The sequence below is a fragment of the Callospermophilus lateralis genome, chromosome 6 (assembly GCF_048772815.1).
Source record: "Callospermophilus lateralis isolate mCalLat2 chromosome 6, mCalLat2.hap1, whole genome shotgun sequence".
NCBI classification, from domain to species: Eukaryota; Metazoa; Chordata; class Mammalia; order Rodentia; family Sciuridae; genus Callospermophilus; species Callospermophilus lateralis.
In genome coordinates this window covers 121,468,935-121,490,480 of record NC_135310.1, presented here as the reverse complement: position 1 = coordinate 121,490,480, position 21,546 = coordinate 121,468,935, and the positions used below count along the sequence as shown (strand labels likewise).

The 21,546-nt window shown below is 38.3% G+C and overlaps 2 pseudogenes; one reads left to right on the top strand and one right to left on the bottom strand.

Annotated features, from left to right (window-relative positions):
* Window positions 1-1,988: 1,988 nt before the first annotated feature.
* LOC143402000 (HLA class II histocompatibility antigen, DQ alpha 2 chain-like) lies at window positions 1,989-11,167 on the top strand (annotated as a pseudogene).
* Window positions 11,168-14,584: 3,417 nt separating this feature from the next.
* On the bottom strand, window positions 14,585-15,278 carry LOC143401999 (eukaryotic translation initiation factor 4E pseudogene; annotated as a pseudogene).
* Window positions 15,279-21,546: the final 6,268 nt, after the last annotated feature.

The following is a 21,546-nucleotide window of genomic DNA, read 5'->3' as shown; positions in this document are numbered from 1 at the left end:
AGTTAACTCATGTCTTTCTGTATTCTGTTCATTTCATTTCTAATTTGAATTTTCCTTCAATTCATGAATGGTTGATTCCATCTGGGGCCTGGTGTTACACTTCCCTTGGGCTTCATTACTGGTGTTGAAGTCATTCTTGTTCCTCTCTTTATTCTTGTATTGGAGACACTATATTCTAGATAGCAGAGGCTTTAATAGATCACATCTACAGTTTTTGGTTTATTCTGTGAAGTCTATTTTCCTGTGCTATGCACAGTGGTTTGAATATTAAGGGAAGAATTTTTGTGGTTTACTGAGTTTCTTAGTTCAAGATCACCCTCTAGTGCTAGTACAGAGCAGTGCAGTTTCAATAATGCATCAGAAGTTAATTGGTCTGATTTTGTGATTCCTTTTTGTTTCTAAAAATACTTCAATCCCTCCACTTACTTCCTTTTTCTTTTTACTGCTATGTCTCTTACAAGAGTCCAAACCATTGAAGTCCCCACTCTACTCCCAAGATCAACACCTTCCCAAGTCTATCACCTCTGATTCTCTCCACATTCAAGCCCCTTTCATTAGATTCCACAGCAACCGTGGAATACAGTGTCCTGCATTCTAGGTCCCAGGCTAGTTTTCAAAATGTCTTCACTCAGATTAGAAGGTTATTTTTACAAGATTGATTTTCTGCCTATTCCTCTGAAGCCCCCCATGCACTACCTTCTTCTCCAGTCAGTCTCCATTAGATGAGTCATTAAACCAGTATCCAATGTGGCTTTGATAGATTTGGGTATTTATTTCCCTATTTATGCATTAATTCAAAATTCATAGTATTTTCTGCCTTTTGGTTATACTGTAACAGTGGGTTACATATGAGTTTCTTGTCTGCCTCAAAACATAAATCAGAAATGGAGAGTTGGATTATTGTTAGCAATGTGAACACACCAGTTGGACCAACACTGTATCGAAATATATACGATTCAGTTAAAGTAGACCTCAAAGGGAAATTAATCCCTTTAAATATGTGCGCTGCAACTGAAGAAAAGTTTAATTAGTGATATGAGTTTCAACCTTGAGAAGGCAGAAAAAAGTCATAAACCTAAAGAAAGTATAAAATAGAAAAAAAAATAAAACTAAAAGCAGATACCAATGCAAAAGAAAACTGGCAAACAGCATTATCAAACACTAAAGATGATACTGTATAATTATTAATAAAAATGTATAAACTTCCAGGAAAGAAGAAAGAAACAGAAATTACCAGTAAGAAAATGAAAGTAGGTTGGGCTGGGGATGTGGCTCAAGCAGCAGTGCGCTCGCCTGGCATGCGTGCGGCCTGGGTTTGTTTGATCCTCAGCACCACATACAAACAAAGATGTTGTGTCTGCCGAAAACTAAAAAATAAATATTAAAAAATTTTCTCTCTCTCTCTCTCTCTCTCTCTCTCTCTCTCTCTCTCTCTTTAAAAAAAAGAAAATGAAAGTAAGTCTATCATTACAGATCCTATACATAGCAAAATGATGAAAGGAGATTTATGAATAGCTTATGCCAACTAATTGAATGCATATTTTTACATATGATTTAGGTTACATTTACTTCATTATCATTTTCTTTACTGTTTTTATGCCAGGCTACTAAATAAAATTTTTGTCAAATAATAATAGATCAAATAGCAAAAAGTTTTTGGTCTGCTAATTATACGGTAAGACTTACATTTCTGTTTCATAGATAAGAACACTGGGCTAAGATTATGTACATCAATTGTCCAAAGCCACGTAGCTGATAAATGACAGAGAACTTAGATTCCTGACTTTTTTTAATACACTTTTTTACTTGTAGATGAACTCAATACCTTTATTTTTTTATTTATTTTTATGTGATGCTGAGGATCAAACCCAGTGCCTCACGTGCACCAGGCAAGTGCTCTACCACTGAGCCACAACTCCTGCCTCAAATTCCTGTCCTTTTAATATGAAGTCCATGCACTATCCTAAGTCTTGCTCATCTCTGCTACCATGATGAACTTCAACCTCAGGTGGATGTTGTGACTACAAAGAGGTTATGGAACTAATAGCAAAACTTTATAGCACTTGAAAAAATACAGATTTTTATTGTATTATCCATGTTGACTAATACTAACTTGAGTGCTGTTCAGGGAATCACTCAGAAAACCTGCATTAAAGAAAAAATTGATGGGCACTATATACCATTCAGTTTGAGTATAACATTTTATATCAAAAAATATTTGCCCTCAGTATATGTCTAATGTTTGAGAATACTAGCAAATTGTTAGAAAAATTTACATGATTTAAGCTTCCATCTCCTTCCACTAAATTAGCAAGAGAAACATTTTCTTTCCTCATCCAATAAAATGAAACCTTGTGTTAGTCATTATCAAAATGTTATTCTTTATTTTTACTCAGATAATTATGCTAAGTTTGCTAACTGTAAAGTTACCATGTTACGCTCAAAACAACCAAGAAGTGGTTAAAAGTTTAATGGAAACCTGAGCACAGTGGTGCACACCTATAATCCCAGAGACTTTGGAGACTCAGGAGGATAACAAGTTTGAAGCCAGACTTGGCAAGTAAGTGACACCATGTGTCAAAATGAAAATTAAAAAGTGCTGGAGGTGTAGCTCAGTGGTAGAATTTTCATGGGTTCAATCCCCAGTACCAAAAATAGGGAAAAAAGTATAATGGATAAAGGAAACAGAGAAACAGAAAAAGTAATTGATCTCCCCAATCTTCCACAAAGTTGCATGCACAATACACACAAATGCATGCATGCACATACAAATCTGCCATCTATTATCTGGTAGCAGGAATTTGACTGGATTTTCCTTCATCCTATCTGAGCTCTGAAACTAGACACTGTTTGATGGTATTCAGATCTCATACATTAAAAATCTCAGACTACTAAACAAAATTTTTTATCAAAAAAATAATAGATCAAATTGCAAAAAAGTGTTTTGTCTGCTGCTGGAAACTCAAGAGATTTTAGAGACAGAATGTAAGTTAGAATGATAAAAGCAACAATTATGGTGTGTTATTCAGAAAGTTAGAAGCTACAAAGTAAATGGAATAGGTTCTGAGTGGATCCAGAAACAGCTTCTAATTACAGATGCATATGTGGAAATAGTGAAGCATAAGACTTTCAGTAGCTTCAAAAATCTATGCCAAAAGTTTTAATGCTAACTTTAGATAGATGTGAAACTCCACAGGGGTTCATAGTTTCTGGTAGGCATAATTAATGGAGGCAGTTATCATTGATGAACATATCCACAAACTTCAACTTAAAATATGTAACACCATACACAGACAGACCATAAGGAGATCATTAAGCAGAAAAAAAAATCAGGAAGATGTAGAAAAGGACATGTCAGTGTGGATGGTTCTACTGGATACTACACATTTTTTTAATTATTTGAAAATATTGATGTTTACAATTCTGGGGCTTTTGAGACTATTAATGAAGAACTTGCTTAATTGGAAGTACAGAAGTAGGACGACATAAAATGTTACTTGATTCCTACTAATGTAGACCTTTTTGAGAATAAAGCTAACCCAAAATATAGAAAAACATATTGAAAACAAAATTTTGCTTATTTGGTTTCTCTAATGTCCCAGGCACCAAAAACACTAGGAGGAGGGATGTGGAGTGGGGTGGAGTGGGACATGACACAATGAAGATTTCCCGGAGAAGTAATAATTAATACAGACTCATGGACACCATGCAGTGACCATCCATGAGGCTTCCCAGCACATCCACCTCCAGGCTCCTCCCTACATCTGCACATTCTGCCAGGGTCCATGGAGGTCCCTGTTCCTCTCCTCCATCTACAGAATGAAAGTTCCCTCTGCTCCATTGTGAATCTGTGCTCCTACAGCATTCAACACAGGGGAAGTTCACAGGCTCCTTCCAGGTCTCTGTAAATATACTTCAACTGGCAACTGAGGTGTCAGCTCCAGGGGTTTCTCTAATGGGCTGACAGCAAGGGTAGCTCTGGGCTCTTCCTAATGCTTTCTTCCAGGAGTTCTCTTTAGGTTACTTTCTTTGCACAGTTCTCATCCCTTCCCCCATTCAGAAAAGTGACTTCTGAGGTTTCCCTTGAAGGACAGTGGCCATGAAGAAAGCTCTGATCCTGGGTCTCTCACCCTGCTGGCCATTGTGAGCCCCTGTGGAGGTGAGGACATAGTGGGTGAGTACATGGTTGAGGATTTAGGACTGTGAGAGAAAATTGAAAACTAAAACCTGACTGAATTTGTTGCCCGGTAGTAGTATATGAAACCACAGTTCCCCTGAATCTGAATTGTTACACTTATTTTCCCTCCAAGAAACCAAAACCCCTAAAACCCAATCTTAGTAGACTAGACTGAATTCTACAATGTCCACCTCTCACTGAGTATTCACGAAGGGCATTATTGTCTTTCTGAAGTCAGAACCAAATGACATACTCAGGCATTATTACAGCATTAATTTATGATAACTCCTGAAATTAGAGATCTTTCTCCAAGTATATTGCTTTCCTTTCACAGCAGATTATGAACCTACTACTCCTCACCCACTTTAAACTCTTTCTCAAAGCTATTGCAGATTTATTCTTATTTTATCCATTTTCTTAGGATAACTAAGTCCATAAATGTTTTTGCCATACAGAAAATAGTATGTCACTTTTTACTTTGTTTCCAACATAATTTAAATTTTCCAACTTTGGGCTTTAGAGGCAAGGAGAATAAATTTGACTGAAGATCATTAGAATGGGAAAAATTAAAATTATTAGCAGAATAACATTGAGCAAGTCAGTTCCATATGTTGATCTTCAGATTTCCCATGTGTATAATTAATTAACACAATATTTGGAGAAACACACAAATAAAATAAATGATCAAATGTATATTCTAATTAATAAAGAGCTCTATACGTGCCAAGGTTTGGCATTATTATAAGTGTAACATCTTGGTTTTTTGTCTCAGAAAACTGGAATAATGTGTGATGGAAAACCTAGGGACTTAGAAATAAGTTAGTCTCAGCTGGTCAGCCCAAACTCCAAGTCCTATCACATCTAACCATCAAAGCACTAGAAGGAGGGCAAAACAGATTAAATTACATCAATCTTTTTCTCTGATTTCCTGTTCCATTTCCACAATACCTTCTTAATCTATGACTCACCCCAGTTCATATCAGCCTCCTCTCTAGCCCTTTACACTGCTATGTCATGGATACTGAAATAATCATTAAAGTTTAACCTCCCCCCCAAAAAAAATCCAAGCAAAGAAAATTATAAAAAATGGAATACAATGAAATCTTTAAAATATTTCCTAATCATCATTTATTTATTTATCTAATAAATGTTACTGAATTCCTACTGTGTGCCATGAAGTATACGAAGCACTCAAGGTACAGAAGCGAATAAGACATAACATCCCTATTTCTTATGAAGTATACAATATCATGGAAAACACAATTTACATAAAAACAAATTTAATTTTTAGTTAATTAAAATTTAAAACTTAGTCAAATTTTAAACTTTATCTCTCAATAACTTAAAGAGGGAAAAGACCTAAATGGGGAGTTTGCATCAGACTACGCAAAATAGGAAACCCCATGCTATTCGTCCCTTTACCCAAGTTCATATGTTCGAATCCTACCCTCTGAGGTGATGGTTTAGGAGATTGGGACTTTAATAGATTATTAGACTGAGACAAGTGCCCCTATAAGATATTTCTAAAAATTCTCACTGGATTTTTATTTTTCTTTCTTTTTTTCTTTCTTTCTCTCTTTCTTTCTTTCTTTCTTTTTTTCTTTTTTTCTGTCTGTCTTTTTGTAGTACAAATTAAACTTAGGGGTGTTTTACCACTGAGTACGTCCCCAATTTTTTTTTTTTTACTTTTTTGCTTTTAGACAGGGTCTCACTAAATTACTTAGGCCTTGCTAAGTTGCTGAGGCTGCTTTTGAACTGAGATCCCCCTTTCTCAGCTTCCTGAGTCACTGGGATTTCAGGTGTATGCTATTGCACCCAGCCTCACTTGCCCCTTCTGCTATTGAAGTTATAGTGAAAAGATGGCCTTCAAGAGAATAGACTCTGCAAATGTCACATCTACTGGTGTCCTGATCTCGGTTTTTCTAAGCCCCAGAACTAAGAGAAAGAAATTTCTGCTGTTTATAATTCAACCAGTTTATAGAATGCTGTTAAAACAACCCCAAATGGACTAAGATAGAAAATAGATACCAGGAGAAGGGTAAGATACTGGTGTAACCAGTATGGAAACAGCTTTGGAACTGCAAAATGGATACAGGCTGCAAAGATTTTCTGCTGTGTGCTATAAAAGGTCCACAATCATGGACAGAATGTGAAGAATGATTCTTGCAGAGGCCCAAAAGGAAAAGAAGTGAGCTATAAAAAGAGAGCCTCAATCTTCTTAGTGAATAGCTAATACCTAAGAATCAAAGTGATCCTGAAAAAATTGCTTGTAGATTTTCAGAAGTAAAGGTCATTCTGATGATGAGGTCTCAGTTGAAAATGAAGAGCATGTTATTAGGAACTGTGGTAAAGGTGATTATGGTAAACTGTGGTAAAAGTGATACTCATTATGGCAAAGAATGTGGTTAAATTGTGTTTGTATCCTAGTGTTTCCTAGAAGGTAGATGTTGTAAGAAATTAAATTGTATATTTGGGTAAGGAAATTTCTCAGCATAGTGTTGGATATTCTTGGCTATTTGTACTATATGATAAATGACTTAAAATGAAGTTGTTAATAAAAAAATAAGCAGAACTTTAAAATTTGGATAATCCTCAGCCTATACATATTGTTAAAAATGAGATGGCCTGGAAGGAGAAGATAGCCTGAAGAAGATGCATCTAATGAGCTCCTGATTCTGAATGACACCTGCAGAGATGCCCACATTAAATCACCAGCCTTTGCCTTTTCTCTTGTGGCAACAGCCCAGTCTGCTCCAAGCATTATAACAGGGACTGTGCCTGTCCTCCCACCAGCTGCTCTGAGTACTTCTACTCAGCTGGCCCTATTATAATGCCTGTGATGGGACAAATACAGACCTCTATCATGCTAAAGTGAACTCCTCACTGGACTGCTGCAATAGTCCCTCCCGTGCCTGAGGCTGAATTCCATCTACACACCCTGTAAATACCCTTACAAGGTGAAAGTGGTTCTAGAAACTGCACAGAATAGAAGTAAAGAAGTAAAGCAATAAGGCCCAATTCATCCCACAGCACTGATGATCTTTCAATGTGCCACCACCAAGCAAATGGCAAGAAGGTCTCCTTAAAGAGGGAGACAGATGGCCCCTAACTACTCAGTGACAGAAGCAGTTACTGTGAGAGACTTCTAGCAGTTACTGTGAGTAATTTCAAGCAGTTACTATCACATTCTCTCTGAACGAACTGTGTGATGATGCATCATGCATGAATCTTCTTTGGTCAGTCAGTGTCAGCAGAAGCTCAGTTGGCAGCTTCACAGTGACCTCTCCATCAGGTTGTTTCACTTGGGACCATTTTCAGTTTATGTTCTATGCAATAGACAGTTGTTTTGTATTTAGCTAGTTTTGGTTTAATGTGCCACTGCTCTGTCTTTCTGTTACACATGCCATTGTTTTGATTTATATACCATGTGTGCTCTGCCATTATGATTTTCATTTGTTTGGCTGGTTGAATAAATTTGTGACACTTAAACACTTGAGTTGATAGTTTAAAATGATACCAGTATTTGATCCAGCTTCATCTCAACTATGTTAAACCTGGACATTTTAGATGTTTATCAACAGGCTTTTATGGGGAAGAAAGTAAATGTATGAAATAATAGATGTGTGATATTAGTAAGTAATGTTGGTTGTGAACAAACTTTTGAACATTTAGTTGACAACTTATTGGATCAACTGAAAAGTAGTATGATTTTGAAACCTGAATGCCTTGGTTCTCCGTATTATCATTGTTTATTGAATTTATTTCTTATTAAAGTGTAATTTTTAAGAAAAAAAATGAGACGGCCTGCTTGGGAAAGAGCAGGCTATGGCCAAGGGACCACTTGATAAGGAGATTAGTATGGATTAGTCATCTCAACCAAAGCCACGTGCTAGCCTGAAGACAATGGCAAGGTTAGTCAGCCATCTAATGAGAAGCCAGGAACTGTTATCCAAGGCAATGGAAGAATGACCTCAAATGCATTTCAGAGGTCATTGGAGTTGCTACCATCCAGCAAAGGCCTAGAGGGCAAGTGCCCTGGAAACACTGAAGTCACTGCAGAAAGCCCCTATTAGAGTAAAGCCCAGAAGATCCAGGGCAGTAAGACCCAGGCACACAGCCAATACCTAGGTTGGGCCACCATAAAGAAATGGCATGAAGGTGGAGCCTCCCAAAGCCATGGGGTCTGTACCTTCTGGAGCCTTGTAGGCCCAAATACTACTCCAGGCAAGACCCTTGAGGTCAAAACATCAAACCAAAGAAAATTATTTTCTATTTGCAAGGTTTGGGACTTGATCAAGACCTCCCATTCCTTTATGTTTTCATACTTTGCCATTTTGGAACAGACATGTCTATCTGATATCTGCCTCACCACTGTACTTTGGAAGCACACAACGTGTTTGATTTCACAGCTTTATAACTGGAGAATAATTTTCCTCAGAATATCTTGAATCTGGGATATCTGATTTAGGTGACATTTAGATGGGAGTTTGGACTTTAGACTTTTATGTTGGTGCCAAAACAAGTCAAAAACCTCTGAGACTCTTGAGATAGAATAAATTCAATTGGAAAAGACATGGATTTGAGAGTCCAGAAGGAGAAAAATATAGTTTGTTTATGATATTTTATTATAGAAACGAAATAAAGTTATATACTGCAATATTCACAGTATTTCCTATGCCTTCTTATTTATGAAGTTGTTTTCCTCTCCCTATATCTCACCTGCTCACCCTTATCTTCATGCTCTGGAATGGTTATTCCCCAGCTGACCATGTCTGCACTTATGCCACAAATATCTACCAGACATATGGTGACTATGGCCAGTTTACATATGAATTTGATGGAGATGAGCTGTTCTAAGTAGACCTGGAAAAAAAGGAGACTGTGTGGAGGCAGCCTGAGTTTAGCAATTTTGCAACATTTAAAATTCACAAGGCCCTGAGAAACCTTGTTGTGGTCCAAAAAAACTTGGACACTTTGATTAAAGATTCCAACTTCACACCTGCCACCACTGGTAAGGGTCCACATTCTGCTTCTCTTCGCTGTGCCTACCTCACATTCAGGTCTGAGCTCTTCCTTCCCTGGGGGTAAGTGTTCTTTCCATTACATGGTAAATTATTCCCCCTTTCTAGTACACGTATAGTCCACATCATATTCTTTTAATCTTTAAATATCCCTCTGCTAGGTTCCATGAGATGTTCCTTGAATTTCTACACAAGGATATTCCCAACTTCTTGGCCTAAGATGCTCTAAGTTGGTTTCTCTCTCTCTCTCTCTCTCTCTCTCTCTCTCACACACACACACACACACACACACACACATACACGCACACCCTGTGGGCTCCCAAAGAGAGAAATGTGAAAAAATATTTCAAAGTGAAAAAATAGAAGCAGTAACTGGTATAAAATTATTCTAAAATGACAAGAAAATATCTCATTAGTATCTGGGGAATACTAGGCGCCTCTAAAATGATTAAAAATCTCAAGGCACAGTTATCATAAATGCCAATAAGTGTGATGTTTTTGTTGTAGAAATCCCTGAAGTGGCTGTGTTCCCCAAATCTCAGGTGACCCTGGGCATTCCCAACACCCTCATTTGTCTAGTGGATGACATCTTTCCTCCTGTGATCAATATCACTTGGTTTAGCAATGGACATTTAGTTCCAGAAGGTATTGCTAAGACCATCTTCTATCCCAAGAGTGACCACTCCTTCCTCAAGTTCAGCTACCTTGCTTTTGTCCCCTCCACTGAGGATTTCTATGACTGCAAGGTGGAACACTGGGGCCTAGAAGAGCCGCTCCTCAAGCACTGGGGTATGTTGAAATCCCATCATCATTTGTCTACCTTCCAATTCTGTCCCCAAGCTACATTCTCTTGCCTTAACCCTTTAACCCCCATTGCCACAACTTTATTTCCCACAATTGCAAAGTTGTCCACTAATTGACTTCACTCTTTCCCAAAGTCTAGGTATCCTGTGCATTTCTAAACACATGCACCATTTTCCCCACAGACACACCCTGTCCTGTGACTATGTTTGTTTTGTCTCGGAACCTGAGCTTCCAACCCCTATGTCAGAGCTGACAGAGACTGTGGCCTGTGCCCTGGGGTTGGCTCTTTGCCTCATGTATGTTGTGATAGGCACCATCTTCATCATCCAAGTCCTGCACTCCCGTGGAACCTCCAGCCACCATAGGACCTCGTGTGTGATAATCTAGAAAACAGACAAGTAAGGACTCAGATGTGTCATATCTGAAACTGGAGACAGGGAGGCTGGGAGTGCAGGGTTGGCATCCTGTATGCCTAAATGTATTTGGAAATCTTCTAGGCTAATTGAAGAATGGCTTGACCTTGGACAGGGGCACAGGCCCCATCAACATCATGCTGTCTGCTGTTTCAGATAATCACAATTTACAATAAAGAAGAGGAATGGTTGGCTGACTCTAGCTCTCTGTGCAGGCCTTGCTATGTGACTTAGACCCACTTCCTGCTCTAGTTTATTGTATTGCTCCTTCCATGCTCTCCTCCCTGCCCTGCTTGAGTGGAATTCATGAAACATTTTTCCCACAGAGATTCCTTACTTTTATAAAACCTTCCAACTTAGTCTTACATGATTGCCTACATTTCACAGAGAGACCTGTCCCACCCATTTACCTACTTGACTTTTGGGTCACCCTCATCCAAAATCTGTATGAAAAATAAATAAATAAATCTCTTTCTGTGGTGTCTTTGCTTAGAGTATACTTTTCCTCTGTCTTTTTCCTAGAACTAATTTAAGTTGTGCAAAAGAATGGAAGAGCTTATATTGAAATTTTGTCAGATTTCTTAGGTCCTTAACTTCTTTATCAGGCCATATTAATAACACCACAGCTGAAGTATCAAAATGATATTGTATCATAATAAAATATTTTTTTACATTCTGCATTTCCTTTTTGCTCTCACTCTTTATTTACCCTTTTCAGGATCATTGAGTATGGTGAATACTTTATTCCCTAAATGTAGTATTTTTGTGAAAAAAGAAAGAGCAATGCTTAAGGTCGAGTTTTCAAATAGCATTCTAAAAGCTATGGAAGATATAAAAACTTGAAATAAAATATTTTTAAAGTCAAATATTGGATTTTCAAGAACATAAAGTCAAAATGTTCTTCACAAATGTTGGATTTGTGAAGATGGCAGAAAGATTCAATATGTCTGTCCCCATATTTCACCCCAGATGAGATGGAAGCTCTCTGGATTGGCCAGAAAGAAGATAGAAGTGAGAACAAGAAAATAATAAAATGCTGTTTGTGTCCCAGAAAGTGCCCCATACATTTCTCCATTTGTGGGTAACATCAATGAAAACAAACAGAGAGAGGCAATATACTGGATAAAGGCACCTATAGCAGAAGCAGCTAAAGCCTCATCCTGTGGACATTTATAATAGTATAAAAACATTTAAATCCACTCCATGCTCAAGCGCATAAATTGTGATTATTGACATTATAACTTAGGCACTTTTATTATATAAAATATTGAATATTTCCTGCACATGTTAATCACCCAATATTTTAAATGTATGCCCTTCCGTAACCTCAAAAGAGGTTATTGAGGAGATGATGATGCTAACTCATACTATTTTCACTAAATGACCTATGCCTCGATGCTATGGTAAAACCTTGCTTAAGGAAGCTCTGTGCAAGAGTTTTATCAGCTTCAACCTTGATCTCAGGCACATATCTCCTGAGAATAGAAGAATTCTTATGCTAAACAACCACAATGTTTCACCAGCTCTGCTACTTCTGAGCCTGCAAGCCTAAATAATGTACCCTCTTGAGCACTACACAACTGCTCCTAACATTTCACATTGAAGTGTGGATTGCAATTGTGGAAAAGCTGCATAGATGTTTCTAATTCTGTAACTTTCCTAAATATAAAGAATAATGCTTGCATAGTCTTTATCCTGATAATGAGACATAAATAAATAAAGATTGCTGGTGTAACTCTCTAGATCTGCTTCTCTATGAGAGAGCATTGCTCCACCAGATCTCAGCTTTATCTCCAAAATACACATGTCTGAATCTCTGTATTTTCTAATTCCCCATGACCCCTCACCAGAACGACCAGTAAGGCTGTGCTGGTCACAGCATATAACTTCTGAATGATGGTTCTCCTTCTTAGAAGAGGTGGAAAATCCTCAAAAAGAATATACCAGTGATTTTTTTTTTTGTCTAAAATACAATTCACTCTACACATTTTATTTACAGTTTTCTACACTGTCTTTAAATGAGTGAGTGGGATTACTTTTATACTTGAGCCATTTTACACCAAAGCAAAATTACCTAAGTAGTGCAAAGTGTTAAAATACAACATAAAAAAAAATGATATCAGGCATAGTAATTCTAGTTAGGAATGTAACTATGATGTCTTTTTCTATAATCCATAATTATGTTCAGGAAATCACACAAAGATAAGTCACCGATTTGAATGAAATATATAAATTTATAGCTAGTTTTGTAGTTACAAAAAACAAAAAATGGATGCTTCACCCATGTTACATGCAGCAAAAAACAAAAGCAAAACAAATGGAAAACTGGAATCAGAATCATTAGTGTTATTGAGTAGAGAAACAAATAAAGAAATCTAGCAGCCTTCATCAAGAGTACAGTAAGTATAATGCTGTAAAAAGAAACAAAATCATTTCGAGAAAACTGTATGCATCATACTCTTTCAAACCAGTAAATATGTTCTGCACACAATGAAATATAAACTCAATTTTTTCTTATTAAGGTATAAAAATGCAAGTTCTTTTGAATATTGTCAAAACTTGTTTGTAATGGCAATTCCACTAAGCTAATACAAAATGGGCCAGGAACACATTTATGGAATCTGGGGTTCAAGCTGATGGAAAGTGTTTCAAGCTGATGGAAAGTGTGGAGACACACAGGGAGGGAAAAGGGAAAAGCCACCATCTACAAGCGGAGGACAGAGCCCTGGGCAGGCCTGGGCAGGCCCAGCCTCGCAGTCCCCACAAGGAACCAGCACACAGTTGGTCCCTGGATTTTTTTTTTTTTTTTTTACTTCTAACCTCCACAATTGAGACAATAAATTCCTGTTGTTCAAACCACCCAGTCTGTGGCCCTGTGCTAGGGCTTCCTTAGCAAGCTAATGCAGGCAGCCTGCCCTGCTTCTCAGCACCTGTCCCCAGGGCTGGCTCGCCAGGCAAAGGCCACCTTCCACTGACTATTCTTCATGTATAATGTGTGTGTGTGTGCACACACACATACACACAAATAATAATAATAATAGAAGATGATGAATGAGCAAGAAGAAAAGATGGTCAACTGTTTAGAGGTGACAAATCCCATTGCTGCTGTCCATCAGTTAGATATTCCTCTGAGTTTTCCTTGGGAAGCAAAACAGAGAGGAGGGAGAGGCAGAGTACCCAAACCTCCTGCCCCATCCGGTCTCCTAATCAAAGGCTTTATAAAAGTAGTATCATCAGGTTGTTTGAATCTGAATAATGCCTGCAATGAAACCATAGGGATAAAAGTTTAACCTTCTTAAGGGGTTGTCGTCTGCATGGGAGATCTAATCACGGCTATTTTATTTCTATCCCAGCATCAAATAAACATTTTTATCCCACAAATTTGTTGGAAGCAGCTCTCTCCCTGATGCGGACATGCTAATGTACTTTCTGGGCCGCCAGTGTTTTTGGAAAGCTGCATTTCCATTAGCTTTTGTCAATTGTGAGTCATAAAAGCCCCAGAAGAATAGGGTTGGGGGAAACGTATTGTGCTTCTAAAAGGAGATTTTATTGCTTGGTTCAACGAAAGGTACCAGAGGAGATAAAGACTGCTGAACCGGGCTGGGCTTCGAAGAAAACTCACAATACCAAGAACTTATTAATGCTCACGCTGTCACCAGACAACCAGAGGGGAGGAAAGTCTGAATGTGACTTTACTAGTTTGCAATTTCCTGTGTTTAACATTAAAATAATACACTCATTGAGGGTGATAAGGGGCATTTGGCGCTGCCAGCCCAGGACAAGTGTTTGTTGCTCCTGCTCCATTAGCTATGGCTATAATCTTCTCATTTAAAATAGCTCCTGTTCAGGCTGCAGCGACTCTGGCAGGGCTGGGGGTTTGATTTGTGTATGTGATTTGTTTTACTCTTTATGTTGGTAAAGTCAAGATGCCTAAGAAAAATAAAAGCTCAAGAATCCCCAGCAGCGAAAAGAAAAAAAAAAAAAGGAATCTGGGGGACTGTGTTGATTGTAATTCTTTGACTGGGATAGTGGACACTCAATTTTTAAAATTTTTAAAAATGGACACTGAAGTACAAGACAAAGGCAAATTAGACTTCCTTATATCTCAGCAACATTTAAATGAAATCAAATTTAAATCCAGTTCACTCTGCTTTTTAAGAGGCTTTGGCTCAAATCCAAATCTCAATTGCTTGAGGCAGTCTTCTCTGAGAACACTCAGAAGGCCTCTTCTTAAACACAAACCTATTTGTAAAGGTAGAGCCTCTCTTGGTAGCTGTGTCTTTATAAGACTGATAACCAATCTCTATCTTTCTTAAACACTCTCCCTATATGTGTAACAACCTCTCTGTTTTCACATTCAGTAAGTCCATGTTGCTGTCTCATCACCTTTAGTTCTAACATGAACAACAGCTCCACATACATCATCACTGTGGTCATCAAAAGATTCTCCAATAAGGCACAGCAGTGTCTCTAGACAAAGAGGTCAAGGTCACTTGGTTTTTGCTTTTTGTTCAGTATCATGTGCCATCTTCCACCCCATTTGTTTTTCTCATCTTCCCACACAGGCTCAAAACCATCCTTAAAATTTGAATAGTCACAGCCAGGCATTAAATTACTAGACAACTAGCTATGGCTGTATAGAACCCCAAAGTCTTCAACTGTATCAAACCTAGAGATAGGTAGAAGGTTTGCTTGCCAAGTTTTACTTTTATCATTTTTTAAAAATCAGAATGCCCATCTATTCTGTAGAGGATGCTTTACATAGTGTTCTGGGTTAGCAACCTCCTGATGAGAGTCTGTTTTCTCCTTTTCTGAAGGCAGGGGATTAGCAGTAGGGGTGGTTCCCAGTTCCACAGTCACCATCCTATATGAATCTCCCCAGTGATGTTTGAGGCTAAGTTACAAATACCAAACTTAGTCCTGAAACTGGAAGTGGCAAGGTCTCATGTGGCACAGATCAAGACAAGAGGGAAGAGGTGAGTACTTCATGGAAAAGCAAAAATCTTATATAAAGAAACAAGGAAAGAGGGAAGTGGTATAGCAAGTTACTAAAAAGTGGGAAAGCAAATTTTAAAAATAATAAATCAGGGTTTGGTATCCTGTGACCCAGAAGATCTGTTTGGTTCCAATTTCATTCTTGCAGATATTCATTTTTAAAAGCATGAATGTTAAATTCTAATTTTTGATAGCTTCATCAGAATAATTTTTGTTCAAGGTTTGTATTGACAAAAAGAACAAATAAGTTATTTGTATCTAAATAGTTTTCTCTTGTGTTGTAAAATTGTGAAAAGAGGTATCCTGCATGTATTAATAAGAAAATACCAAAGGGGTTGATAAGTTATTCCTTTGCTTCTAGACTCTGTTTAAGAGTTCTGTTGATCATGTAAAAGGTACACGGGGCTCTTAGATAAGCAATGTAGGACAACAGTTTCAACAACTCCATCATATTCAAAAAGTAGTGATTTCTTGTCTTTCTAACTTTACAAAGGAATAAATGATACTGGAAACCTGTTACTGATCTTGAGATAAGAAATTATATTAGAAAAAAATTAGTGTAGTTTGAGGGGGGAAATTAAGTATAGGTCCACATTCTTGGTAAAACATAAAGTACAGCATATTTCTCCTTGGCATTTAGCCAGCCGCTTAATGAGGATCACACAGATCACTAACTCATCTGAAACTGGTGTCCCCTGTCTAAGACAAGACTTAGGTACAGGTGGTTTAATTGGGAATAAGAATGATGGAAAAGTATAGGGAAAGGGTAAAGGAGGGAGAAAACACACACACACACACACAAACACACACACACACACACACACAAAGGGATGTGTTGTTAAAATTACTACTCTGGGAGCCGGGAAGATGGCGGCGAAGGGAGTGCATCTCCCCCGTCTACCGCGTCACTGAGCGGGAGAATGACGAGTTAGAACAGCTAAAAGTTAGCTTATTAGGAATTTCCAGCAAAATTGGGGTGCTCCAAAACCTATAGGAAGGATTTCCATCGCATGAGGATCAGCTACTGGGGCTCAAACTCGAGAGATTTGTCCACACTGAGGGTCACGCTGCTTATTCAACAAATTACCCCGTGGCTAGAGGCTGCGGCGCGCGCTGGGACCAGATAGCAACGCAAAGATACAGCGCTGCGGATTCTGCGGGCTCCTGCCAGCTGTGCAATTACTGTACTCAGTGCTGAATTCTGGGTTTGAGACGGGGGAAGGAAGTGGTCCAATTCGGTTCTCCACACTGGTCAGATCACAGAGGAAGCCAGCGGCCACCATCTTGGAGAGCTGACGTCACCATCCCTGATCGAAGCTCATTCAGCTAGAGAACAGGTAATTTCAGGGTGCCATTTGCCTGCATCTCGCAGACAAATTACTCAGGCTCAGTGCTAAAGAACCCGCGGAAACTGCTTCTTGGAGCCTGCTCCTATCAGAACATACACCGAGCCCTGAGCGGCCGAATTCCGGCTCCCGGAACTGCTCTGGCCCAGGGCTTAAGAACCCGCAGAAACTGCCATTCGCCTGTGTCTCGCAGACAAATTACTCAGGCTCAGTGCTAAAGAACCCACGGAGAACACACACGGAGCCCGGATCAGCTGCATTCAAGCTCCGGTTCGCCTGAATCTCGTGACTCAGCACTAATGATCCCACTGAAATAACTGGTCGGCCCTTCTAACTTACAGAGGTAAAAGCCAACTGAGCCTTCATAGGCAGTGGCCACAGGATTGAAACGGGGCTTGAGAGAAAGATAGTCAGGACCCACCTGTTGCATTGGTCACCCGGCAAAGGGAACTAACGGTCACCATTTGCAATGGGATACCACCATGGCAGAGAACTGACGTCACGGGCGGAGGAGATAACTTCATTGAAACCAGCGACGACAGGTGTGTAATCCCCTAGCCATCACTCTCCACACAGCGGGGAAACCTTAAGGGCCCCTCCCAGCTCTCCCGTGAGCGCGATAGCCAGACCGAGGGAATCAGGAGTGGCGTGGGACTCGCGGCGCAGAACTCCTGGCTACCGCTCCCACCAGTGCTGACAACTGAGGTCCCTTGCACCAGCTACTGGGGGCGTGGCTACCAGAGGGCAAGCAAATTCGCTGGGGGTTCTCAGCCCCAAGCTCTACAAACTTAGGGTCTGAGGGAATGGCAAACAGGGAGAGTGTGCCCAGGAGTTCATGAAAACAGGGCTCCCAGGAGCAGCAGACCTGGCGTCTAGCCAGTATTGTGGTGAGCGTCACCGATGAGCAGGGGCTGCTTGAGGAAACACAAGAGAAGGCCCTAGGCACTCAGGATTGGAGACCCGCCGAGTCTGGGAAGAAGAGCTGCTGCACAGTGAGTGGGTCCCACCTTTTGAGAGGAGAAGCTTGGCCCAGTGGGCACAGCTTCACCTACTGGAAGAGAAGTTAATCGAACTCTATGACTGCATTTATTAATACTATTATTATTTTTTTTTTAATTTTTTTTCTTTCATTTTCATTTTTTTGTTGTTGTTGTTCTTTAACTTTTTAAAATGTTTTTAGTTTTTTTATTTTATTATTATTATTTTTAAATTTTAATTTTCATTTTTTATTATCATTATTATTTTTTTTAATTTTTTCTTTCTTTCCTTATTTTCTATTTTTTTCTTTTGTCTTTTCATTTCTTTTCAATTTTCTTATTCCCCCTTCCTTGAATTCTACCTGCCTACTCTCATTCTCTTTAGTGACTTCTTCCCTTCCCTTCTAATATCTTTCCTCCCAAGCATCAAATAAATTTATAAGAGTAAACAGTAACTCAGCAATCAAACAGAACAAGAAGTTACATGAGCAACAAAAAAAAGGAAGGAAGAAAGGGAGTACAAACAATGAAGGACAGCCTAAATATTCAGGAGGACCTAGAGTCACCAGAAAAATGGTCATATAAATAACTCAAGGAATACCTTAGACAGATGGAATGGAACGTTAAAGAGGATACGAGACAGCAAATCCAAACAGTGAAAGAACACATTGAAAATGAATTACATAAACAGATAAAAGAAGAAGTAAAGCATCTTTATCAGGAGATAGAGATTATTAAAAAAATCAAACAATAATTCTAGAAATGAAGGAAATGATAAACCAAATTAAAAACTCAATTGTGAGTATCACTAACAGAGTGGAGCAAGTAGAAGCCAGAATGTCAGATAATGAAGACAAAATATATCATCTTGAAAAGAGTCTAGCCAACTCAGAAAGGCTGGTAAAAAATCACAAGAAAAACAACCAAGAGATATGGGATAACATAAAAAAACCAAACATATGAGTCATCGGGATAGAGAAAGGTACAGAGATTCGAACCAAGGGAATGAGTAACCTTCTGAATGAAATAATTACAGAAAACTTTCCAGAAATAAAAAAGGAAACGGATATACAAATTGTAGATGCATACAGAACACCGAGCACACAAAATCACAGTAGACCAACGCCAAGACACATTGTTATGAAGATAGCCAATATACAGAACAAACAGAAAATATTAAAAGCTACAAGAGAAAGGAGGCAGATTACATTCCAGGGTAAACCAATAAGGTTAACAACGGATTTTTCATCACACATGCTGAAAGCGAGAAGATCCTGGAATAACGTATTTCAAACACTGAAAGACAATGGATGCCAACCAAGAATTCTGTATCCAGCAAAATTAAGCTTCAGGTATGACAATGAAATAAAAATCTTTCATGATAAACAAAAGCTAAAAGAATTTGCAGCCAGAAAACCAACATTGCAAAGCATCTTGAGCAAAACACTACACGAGGAAGAAATGAAAAACAACAACCAAAACCATCAGTGGGAAGTGCCTCGGTAATGACAGAGGGTGGGGGGAAAACTAATCATGGAGAAACAAACTAAATTAAAAAAAAAAAGATAAATAATCAAACATGGCTGGCTGTACAAACCATATATCAATAGTAACTCTAAACGTTAATGGCTTAAACTCTCCAATAAAGAGACATAGGTTGGTAACATGGATTAAAAAAACAAATCCAACAATATGTTGCCTCCAGGAGACACATCTGATCGGAAAAGACATACACAGGCTGAAGGTGAAAGGTTGGAAAAAAATATACCACGCACACGGTCCTCGTAAGCAAGCAGGGGTGGCCATCCTCATATCGAATAAAATCGACTTCAAGACTAAGTTAATCCAAAGGGATAAGAAAGGACATTATACACTGTTAAAAGGAACCATTCACCAACAAGACATAACAATTATCAATATTTATGCACCAAATAATGGTGCTGCGACGTTCATAAAACAAATTCTCCTCAAGTTCAAGAATCAAATAGACCACAACACAATATTTATGGGTGACTTCAACACACCTCTCTCACCATTGGACAGATCCTCCAAACAAAAGTTGAATAAAGAAACTATAGAACTCAATATCACAATCAATAACCTAGACTTAACTGACATATATAGAATATATCAACCATCATCAAGTGAATATACTTTTTTCTCAGCAGCACATGGATCCTTCTCAAAAATAGACCATATATTATGCCATAGGGCAACCCTCAGTAAATATAAAGGGGTGGAGATTATACCATGCATTTTATCTGATCATAATGGAATGAAACTGGAAATCAATGATAAAAGAAGGAAGGAAAAATCCTACATCACATGGAAAATGAACAATATGCTACTGAATAATCGATGGGTTACAGAAGACATAAAGGAAGAAATCAAACAATTCTTAGAGATAAATGAAAATACAGACACAACATATCGGAATCTATGGGACACAATGAAAGCAGTTTTAAGAGGGAAATTCTTTGCCTGGAGGTCATTCCTCAAAAAAAAAGAAAAAAACAACAAATAAATGAGCTCACACTTCATCTCAAAGCCCTAGAAAAGGAAGAACAAAACAACAGCAAATGTAGCAGAAGGCAAGAAACAGTTAAAATCAGAGTGGAAATCAACAAAATGGAAACAAAAGAAACTATTGAAAAAATTGACAAAACGAAAAGTTGGTCCTTCAAAAAAATAAATAAGATCGACAGACCCTTAGCCATGCTAACAAAGAGAAGAAGAGAGAGAACTCAAATTACTAACATACGGGATGAAAAAGGCAATATCACAACAGATGCTACAGAAATACAGAAGACAATTAGAAGTTATTTTAAAAACCTATATTCCAATAAAATAGAAGATAGTGAAGACATCGATAAATATCTTAAGTCATATGATTTGCCCAGACTGAGTCAGGAGGATACACACAATTTAAACAGACCAAATTCAATAGATGAAATAGAAGAAGCAATCAAAAGACTACCAACCAAGAAAAGCCCAGGACCAGATGAGTATACAGCGGAGTTTTACAAAACCTTTAAAGAAGAATTAATACCAATACTTTTCAAGTTATTTCAGGAAATAGAAAAAGAGGGAGCTCTGCCAAATTCATTCTATGAGGCCAACGTCACCCTGATTCCGAAACCAGACAAAGACACCTCAAAGAAAGAAAACTACAGACCAATATCTCTGATGAACCTAGATGCAAAAATCCTTAATAAAATTCGGGCGAATCGGATACAAAGGCACATCAAAAAAATTGTGCACCATGATCAAGTAGGATTCATCCCTGGGATGCAAGGATGGTTCAATATACAGAAATCAATAAATGTTATTCACCACATCAATAGACTTAAAGATAAGAACCATATGATCATCTTGATAGATGCAGAAAAAGCATTCGAAAAAGTACAGCATCCCTTTATGTTCAAAACATTAGAAAAACTAGGGATAACAGGAACTTACCTCAAAATTGTAAAAGCTATCTATGCTAAGCCTCAGGCTAACATCATTCTGAATGGAGAAAAATTGAAGGCATTCCCTCTAAAATCTGGAACAAGACAGGGATGCCCTCTATCACCACTTCTATTCAATATAGTTCTCGAAACACTGGCCAGAGCAATTAGACAGATGAAAGAAATTAAAGGCATAAAAATAGGAAAAGAAGAACTCACTAAAATTAATTTAGAACTCACTAAATTATCACTGTTTGTGGATGACATGGTTCTATACCTAGAAGACCCAAAAGGGTCTACAAAAAAACTACTAGAACTAATAAATGAATTCAGCAAAGTGGCAGGATATAAAATCAACACGCAT